The following is a 10,248-nucleotide window of genomic DNA, read 5'->3' as shown; positions in this document are numbered from 1 at the left end:
TAGTACTGGGCATAATGTGAACTTTAGAATATATCATAAAGCTAGAGATAATAGGAATTTCTGATTTAGCATTTGTGAGAAAAAGAATAATCAGTAGTGAATTCTGGGTTTTTATCTTTTTTAATCTTAGTTATCAAATAAGTAGTGATTGTTCTGCAATCTTACAGAAGAACCAGGATATGTGGAAGTGGAATGAAACTAAAATTTAATTTTGAAATTCATATTTTTTCACTTAAGTGAAAATGTTAAAATTATAATTGACATAAATCTGGACTTTATGAAGAACTCATGACTGAGGATATTAATTTGGGACTATATTAAAGACTCATGCAAAGATATGGGTTTAGTCACGGTGATTCAGATATGAATGAGAACAGGAATTCTTGTGTATTTCAACCAAAATTTTCAAACAATTATAAACATATTTTTTCTCATTTGCATGTATAAAACCTATATTCGATATCAGCTGTGGAATTGACATGTAAGTTTTGATTTTAACTTCATTGTTTAATGCATTTATGGGTAAAGGACAAAGTAAATATATTCAACAGTGAGCAAGGAAAGAATCAAGATCCAGAGAAGTTTGATGTAGTCATTTGTTCAAGAGAAACTAATCTGAATTAAATGTATGCGAAATACGGTTCCATCACTCTAGTTCCAGAGTATATAATCTGGTTTGACTGATGAGTCTGATAAGATTCTTCTCTTACTCTTTGATGATAGTAGGCTGGAGAATGTTCGGGGGCAGGGGTGAGGGGCTCCCTCTTTAATCTATCATATTTGCACTGGCCATGATTGTCATTGTGCTTTGTGTCCTATGTTATAGCTTTTATCTCTTAACTGCTGTGCAGGAAATCATCTAATTAATGAATCCATTTCCTGACTCTCTCCAGTTCCTTACTATACTGGTACTATCCTGATTCAGAATGTCTGCTGTTTCCTGTCTTCATTATCTTCCCAATATCTCTCATTTTAATCTTTGTCCATTCAAAGCTTACTGAGTAGGGAAATTCCATTCTGTAACTTCTAATAGTCATTTAAACCCTGTTATAGCAATTGGCCACATTGAGACTGTATCTACTGCCTCTGCTGCATGTCTATTTGGTATTAGTTTTTAAAATTCTAATGTTTTAGTATTGGAGAACACCCCTATGATCTTCAGAACTTGGAACTTCAAATGTAAAAAGATTTGTTCCATTATTTTCTTTTCAATAGGTTTATTGACATAATTCACATACCACACAATTCACCAATTTAAAAGTGTAGAATTCAATGGCTTTTAATATATTTATACAGTTGCATATGTATTGTCTCAATTTTGCATTTTTATTACCCACAGAAGGAGTCCCGTACTCCTTATCCATCTGATAATTAATTGATTGAATAATTAATGTTTCAGTAATAGGACATCCTCATCATTTTTTAAAATTTTATTTTGAGACACAGTCTCACTGAGTTGCACTGGCTAGTCTTAAATTTGCAAATCTCTTGCCTCAGCTACCTGAATAACTGCTATCAGAGGTATCTACCATGACCAGTTTCATGGAAAATAAAACAGAGAAGGGATAAAGAGGTGTGGGTTTGAGTGAGGAAAGAGGCAGTTTCAATTATAGGTAATGTTTAAAACAAATATGAAAGAAATGAGCCAGGCCTGATATTTTAAAACAGTGAAATAGATAATTAAAGCCCTTTTATATAATATTTTAAAATATTTGGGGTATGTTGGCTAAGTCCCTCTCCCTATATTATCAGTAAGGTATCTTATAATTGGAATTGTTTGCTCTTGAAAACATTTTCAAACATAGAAACCCACTATTCTTGCCATACTAACATTAATGGCAGCACTAATAATAAGAGTGTTCAAGTGTGAATATTAGCAGTTGACTACTATGTTTCCAAGAAAACTCCCCACACATGGAAAGATTTCCATATAAATAGACTAATGTTGTAATACCAGTTCTTCTTGTAAACCTACTTGTTCTGACAGATAAGAACCTGCACCTCTGATCTCAGAGTTTCTGATATGGATGTTGTACATGTGTTTCTGTGATGGGTAGCTTGAAGAGTGTAATGCTTCATTACCCCAGGTCATCTTACACTTATCTCTCTCATCGATTGAGTACATAAGATGAAATGGTTAACAGGTTCAAACCACTGTGGCAGGAATAGGATATACAGTACATAATGAGGAGAGCATTCCTCTCCTCACCTCTAAATGCCTATAGCAATGTTGTTGCAAATGTGTGCATTTGATTTTGCATGCAAAGAACATTTTCAAATGAATAAATTGTTAAGCACTTGACCCTTTAAAGTAACTAATGATTATGATTACTCTAAGAGCAGTTTAATCACTGCTAATAATTCCAAATACTGCTTTACTGTTTGTTTATACAGTGGTACCACAAACTGCATTCAAGTAGATATATTTTGCACAGATTAAAAAAATGGACAGGCCATATTCCTGTTACTAAGTTTGAGGAATGATGCTAACCTTGCCCCATATGGTTTCTAGGTGCCTCTTCACAAATATTTTGCTTTTCTAACCACTTTCTGTTATGATCATTAATCCTGAATGTTAATTAATCATTTCCTATCATTTTTAAAATATTTTTTCATTGGGGTTTCACTAAGCAATGTAATGTTTACTTTTTTCTGGTGTTAATTCTTTTACTATCAGAGTTCTACTCCATCCATTTTTTTATGATTTAACATTGTACACATTAATATTTGACTTTTACCTAGGTTATAAATAAAAACTCAAACATTTCCCCATACACATATGCAAATATATGCAATAAAATAAACTAAATATACCTGCATATTATGCATTTATATATATTTGTATCTTTTATTTCATAAATGTATATGTAACTGTATACATTAAAAAATTGCTATATAAACAGCCTTGTGTGTTAGGGTCTGTAAACAAGTCAGGATGGAGCTTGCCATTTTGCCAGAGGGAGTGGTTTGTGAAGTAATGCCAGGGAGCCATTAAGTGTGGAGATTCCTTATTGGTTGACTGCTTGTATCTAGTTTATGTTAATTAAGATAAGCTATGTGGAATGTATATATACCTCTCCTGTCCTACAATAAACAGCTCCCACTCCTGCTATATCAATGTACACAAGTTGCTCGTCACCCTCCCCCCCGACCCCGGTTATTTTGCTGCAGCTGGACTGCAGCACTTGTGCATGTGACTGGTGCAGAATTAAAGTTTTCTGAGAATGGATATCTGAAATTTATATTATTATTCTTCAGCTCTGTTAGATCATGCCCAAAAGAAAATGTTCTTCAAGGCAATTGTAGCAAATTTATAGGATCAGCAATGCATCAGATGTATGTCATTCTTTATACTTTGGCAGGGTCATATCATTTTTCACATATTGTTTTTTTTCTTGTTTTTTTTTTTGTTGTTGTTTTTTTTCTTGTTGTTTCTTTGTTAAACAAAGCTAATATCATATTCGGCAGTCAAATGTCAAATAACCTAAATTCCATATGGAAGTTCTGATCTTTGAAGTGTAAGTTTTCACAGTGCTAAATTGGTAATTGATTTTAAAAATATCATGCCTAGATCGTTAGTCTTTCTGCTGCTCCTCTTCCCTTTTTGTCTTACTGTTCCAGTTAGATTAGTACATGAAGAAATATGAGTCTCTTTGCTCGCACATTTTCACTTGTAAGGTACCTCAGAGCATGGAAAGAAAATTGGCTTTGGAAAAAAACATCTATCTGAGTCAGGGTTTTGCTAGCTGTGGGCAAGTCCCCAGCTTTTTATTAATTCAGCCAGCTCATGAAAGAAAAAGGAAGGAAACAAAGCATATTAATAATAATACTTATTAATAACAGAAAATATAAACTCTATAGTCTGGCAGAGTTCCTGCTTAATAAAATGTGGTTAATATTTTTATTAAGAAGACTTCATATCCAAAATCTTAGCTTTCATTTCATTTTTCTACCTTACCTGACAATTTCATTGTGTCATGTCCTTCTTTACTGATGGATTTGTTTTGATCTATAAACAGGCTTATAATTGAATAATTTTTCATTTTTAAGATTCAAAAATATATTGTCATAATTGGCATTACATTACAATAAATTTTGCCACCTAAATATCAGTATTTTTTCTCTTTTCCTTCATTTTTCTCACTCTCAATAGATATTTTTGTCAAATTTAAGGTAATTTTATGAAAAAAAGAAGTTTTCATTTTAAAAGAAAAAATTCCTGTGGATATGTATGCCATTTTTAGAAGGGGATGAAGAAATACTTTCAGTATTTAACTCTTGTTATGCATAATAATGTGTACTCTATTAGAAATATTCAAAGAATAGTATTAAGTGGCAAATAAAGTAGGTTTTTTAAGAAATAGCTCTAAATTATAGATTTCAATTTGGATTAAAAACAATATGCTTCCATGTTGTGTCCATATGAAAAGAAATTTAAATGTTAGTATTCAATCAAACATGACTAAGTGTGAAAAGCTGGTAGGAAGGATTGCTAAAGAATTTTGGTTAGGGACCCAGAGATTTCCTAAAAGAGAATGCAATCACATTTTCCTAAGCCCAACATATGGAGCTTAAGAGAATATCAAGCCACATTCACTGAAGTAGAGTGAATTTGTAGGAAGCCAGATCTGTGTCCCAGCCTCTCAGAGGATGTTTAGGTTATACAGAAGCAGAACTGACCAAGAAACAGTGCAATGTGCATACTCAATCTGTCAATCATTGTGAATGACACTGCAACCTTCAGGAAGTAAAGACTCTAATCTGTAAAAAAGCAGGAGACAGTATGATGGTGGAAAAGCAGCTAAAAAGATCACTGGGTGAGCAATATATGAGAGACACCTGAGTTAGGTGTGTGTGACTTCCCCTTTCCCAGGGACTCTGGGGGACAAGGTGAATAGGAGGCTGAAGCAACAATAACCAAAGAAAACTCACATCAGCATTTGTCAAAATGCATCTGTTGTTTCTACATTATGATGGCAATTAAAAGAGGCATCTTAAGGACACTTTAAATAAAAAAAATAGTGAATAACTGGCAATTTACAAATATTTAAGTTCTAATTCAGAATTCAGATTTAAAAACAAACATCAAAAAAATATTTATTAATCAGATAATTTCTGCTTAAACTGAACATTGTCTCTCTCTCTCTCTCTCTCTCTCTCTCTCTCTCTCTCTCTCTATCTATCTATCTCTCTTCCACCACACCGACACACATGTACATACACTCACATATACCCACACAGGTACACATGTCTACAAGCTAGTAAGAGTGTTCCCACCAAATAGACCATGCAGTTTGGTCTTGCCCTTCCCAGCTTCTGGAACTATGAGAAATAAATCTCCGGAGTTTAAGCCATCCAAGTCTATATACTTTGTCATGAAACCCAAGCTAATATGGAAGCAATTATATGAGGAATAAAACCAAAATATTTTTTACTGGAAAATGTTATAGATTTAAAATATTATTCATTTATACCATAATTGAATGTTAACCATGTGCCAGATCCTACCTATCTGAAATAACATCATCAGTTTTTTCAGTTGAATGCTGAGACCTGAGATACAGAGAAGATAAGTACCTTGTCTAAAGTTTGTTGCACATATGGCACGTGAGGAACCCAAGGTTATAAACTGGGTCCCTAATTTTCCAACCACTTTTCTAGAATTAAAAGTGAAGAAGGGTCTTCATATTTTACATGGTATGAAGTTATTCCTCTGTGATATTTTGTTTACTTGAAATAATTGTTTATTGATTGATTGATTTTGTATTGAACCAGGGGCACTTGCCCCCTGAGCCACATCCCAGTTCTTTTTATTTTTATTTATTTATGTTTTAATCTACAGAAAAGGCCTTGCTAAATTGCTGAGGCTGGCTTTGAACTCCTGATTCTCCTACCTCAGACTCCTAAACTGCCTGGATTATAAGATTATAAATGTGATCCACTGTGCCCAGCTTTATTGCTTCTCTTAGATGATCAATTATTTGAAATGCTAAGTTAAATGTATGAGTAAATTATAAAATTTCTATTTTTGATAAAGAATATAAATTACTCTGGTTAAAGATGCTATTGCAATTTCATGAGCAGTGTTCTCTGAAGGCAAGTGACAGAGAAGTTCCATGTGTGATTTTTAGTGGTGGAAAGTCATCCAACTATGAACTAGGAGGTTTGTTTTGTCTTACATTTTTCTTACTAATTGGTTTGGTGGCCTGAGTCCCATATCTACAAATGTTTCATTGGTTATTGTGTTTTGTTTTATTTTTCAATCTCTAATATTGCATTAGTACTTGCTTCCATGACTGCCTGTCTGTTGTGGATTAGAGAACATGAGAAATGATCCCATAAGATTTAACATATGGGTTGTTGAAGTATACTTTTTCATCAAGTAGTTCATGCCCTATTTGGGGAAGGAGGGATGTGAGGACTGAGGGTTGGATTTCCTTTATCATCTAGCTAATCATTGTCAGAGCATAGTTATAATGCAGGATTATTTTATTGTTATGTGGTTCTACAGAATCATGTATCTCAGTGTTAATCTAAATGATTCCCCCCCACAAGGGAGTTAGTGGGGGTGTCCTGCATCTTTCGTAGCCTTCAGATTTCCTTTGTTCTCATGCCTTCTCCTCCCATCCTGCTTACCAGACCAAAGGTGGAGTGATTAGGCTTGGAATGAAACTGCCCAGAGGTATAGGCAGAAATGAAGCCACCCAGGGATAATTCATCAACAACTCTTTGCTGGGAGGAACAATCTTCTGCAGGCAGATAACCTTGGCAAGAGGTTGGAGGAGGGGGAAGTGCTCTGGAGGTATTAGCATTTTATTTTCTTTGAATCAGCCTATCTTCCTGACCCAATCATTCATTATCTACATTGACTTTACTTTTGCCCAGGCCTTACTACCATGGAAGCCCATCCCTTTTTCTTTGTTATTTTGCAGCAGCTAAGTTGTTGAGGCTGGCCTGAAACTGGAGATCTCTTGCCTTTGGCTCTAAGTAGCTGGGATTATGGATGAAAGCCACTGTGCCCACCTTACCACTTAACTCTAAAGCATTTGTAAGTAATAGCAGGATCAACTGGTTTCCAATAGTTGTAATTACACTTCTGAGAAAAGAAGCAGGAATTATACAGTTGGACTTATGTGGGAATCTTCAATTTGCATCATTTAATGCATTCATTGTTGTTAGTGGGTGCATAAAGACACATGTGAGTCATCTCCTTGACCCTGTCACACAGTGTGGCTCTCTCAGAGGGGAAGATTTATTACTATTTTTAAACCTAGGAGCTCTTGGAAGATTAATTTCTCTGTTGGATCTATTTATTTTACAAGTTTTTAGAAGCTATTTCAATTTTTAGAATGCTCGATGTACTCAACTTTCAATTCTTTTGGCAAGAACTTAGCTTTAACTTGTTTGTTTATAACATTACAGGGAGAATGTGCTAAGTTGTAGGCATGGTGTTTCCAACAATTTCATGCCAAATAAAACCTAGATTTCATGAATATTCACGTATTAGTATCCAGAAAAAAATGTGTTTATGGAAAAGGCCTGAATGGATTTGGAACAATTTAATTTTCCCTTTTTATGAGTTATTTTAGTGTGTCATTGAATTAAAGGGCTTGCAACACAAGGAATATTTATTTTTAATCAATGATAGGCAGATCACACAAAATTTTAGAGTCTCAGTTCTAACCTAAAAAAAAAATCATGATGGTAAGTAGACATTAATGTAAAATCAGCTGACTTCCCAGAGCGAACAATCAACATTATTACAATACAGACTTATGGGCTGAGAAAATTATTGGGAGTTACCATTAAATGTTAGCTCTATTTCATGAAGTCTTAATATTATTAAATATTTGCAGTCTCTTCCAATATACCTAGTACTTTTTTCCTAATGCCAGAAGAGTCAGGTATCTCTGTGACCTTACTTTAATTTGATTTAAGCGTCAATACAAAAGCTTCATAGGCACATTGTGAAGTAAAGTGATTTATTTTTTTATTATTACCTCTGGGAATTATGGGGCTTCCTGGACATAAATTCCAAAGAGAGCCCCATTCCCTTGCACAGTAACAAAAAGAAAAGTCAATTGTAGAGACAAAAACTGGAATAGTTAAGTAAGGATGAAATTGGATTACATGTAACCATTAAATTATCCCTTTCAATGTAGAATTTTTATCTGTACCTGTTTTTATAGAACTTGACTTTGGAAAGTTTTAGAAAATAGATGTGTTGCAATGACACTTTAAAGGCAAACTATTCCTGATGCAAATCTTTGTTAACTACATTGATTTTAAATATTTTTTTAGTAAAATATAACAAAATAATCAAATTTTGACCAGATATTTTAACTAACTTCCTCATTATTACAACTTGCTTTTCTGACATCTCATTTCATATCATGTTCACACACATAAGATTTACGAGGCACTATGAGCACCATTAAATTTTTCTTTGATGATTCTGCTAAATTTATTTAATAACAAGGTCATGGACTTCACTTCTAAGTCAAAGTTTGTTTGTTCTATTGTAGATGTCTTTATTTTCTTTCAAATGAATGTCATCTTGAGGTCAGGGAAAGAGAAAATTTATGAATTACAGCAAATCAGACCAAATGAAGCAGAAATACTTAGAAGTTCAGTGTCCTGGGGTGAGGTGAGAAACTATCCCAAATACTTTGTGCTTGTGAAATGAGACCATTTATATGTTATTGAGCTCAAGAGTGAGCTAAATATCAAATTAAGTATTTCCATACACTATTTTTTAGGAACAGAAGAGTAAATGACAAATGATTATTTCTGAAGAAAAAATATTTGAATGTGTGATCATTTTTTTGTTGTTGTTCTAGTACTGTTACATTAGTAAACAAGATATTGTCTCCATTTACTTGGATAGTCTAAAAAGTAACATTCTAGTTCCTATTCATTAAAAAAGGAATACAAAACTGGAGGTCAGGCATGATACTGACCCAGTGGGAGAGATTGTTAAATAAATAAATAAGGATTATCTATAAATTCACCAAAAGTTTGTAGAGTTTTTATCATATCAAGTATTATTTAAAGTACTAGAAATGAAACAATAAACTAATCTCTGAGAAAAGTCCACTTTTCAAGGATTAAATTTTAATATAATAGGAATATATTTTAAAATATTGTAGCAAAAGAGATATTTTAACTGATACCTGAATGCCAAGAAGTAGCCAAGCAAATAAGGGCAAAGGGCCAAGGCAAGAATAAACTCAGTTTGTCCAAAGAAGAGATTTGGTTGAGTTCAACTGCATAGGTAAAATAGAGTGGAGGAGGTTGGGGGCTGGGGACAACAGAGAGACTGGAAGATTTTAATCCAACTGATAATGGCAGGTAGTTAAAGACTTTCAAATAGAAAGTGAAGTACATGAAGTACATAGTTTACATTTTACAAAGATGATTCTGGTGGCTAATACTGCTATTTGAATGGTAGCAAAGGAAAAATCAGAGTATTATAGTTATCCCTAGATGACATTAACAGTATTTGGATAATGGTTAACACTAGACTTAGATGAAGATTTTATATTTTGCTCATTTAGAAGATGTGGATGTATAAGTAAAAGGAAAGTTAAAAAACATAATATTTGTCAATGTTAGCAATAGAGTAAGGAATGGTCCATGAATGCTATATGAGGAAACCCCACCGACAAAGAAAATAACAATTGTACTACTGGAAATTCAATGGCACAAACGGTATAGGAACAAACCAGTGATGTAGACATCAAGCTCAAATAATTTATTTTTATTTTTATTTTTTAGTTGTAGTTGGGAACAATACCTTTATTTCATTTATTTATTTTAATGTGGTATTGAGGATCAAACCCAGGGCCTCACATGTGGTAGATGTGTGCTCTACCACTCAGTCACAACCCCAGCCCTCAAGTAGAGATAATTTTTAAGCACTCCAAAAATGTGATTAGATCAAAGAAGAAGAAATTAAGAATAATAATATAATTGGAGTCAGATTATAACCATATTAAGAAGTTTAGACATATCCAATAGAAAATATGAACATAGAGAATATATGTTTTGAGATTCTTATAATACATGAAGAAATGATACTACATTTTTTATAATTATTTTTAATGTTCTGAGAATTTTTATATATGGGTTTTATCAATCATGCTGTATAAAGCTGAAATAGATAGATAGATCAATCCTGGCATCCTCTCTTTCCAGGCAGGTTACCCAAGGGAAACAACCATGTAAGTTGGCAAAAGTGCAATGTTT

The sequence above is a fragment of the Callospermophilus lateralis genome, unplaced genomic scaffold (assembly GCF_048772815.1).
Source record: "Callospermophilus lateralis isolate mCalLat2 unplaced genomic scaffold, mCalLat2.hap1 Scaffold_268, whole genome shotgun sequence".
Lineage (NCBI taxonomy): Eukaryota > Metazoa > Chordata > Mammalia > Rodentia > Sciuridae > Callospermophilus > Callospermophilus lateralis.
Note: the sequence above shows the minus strand (reverse complement) of the source record.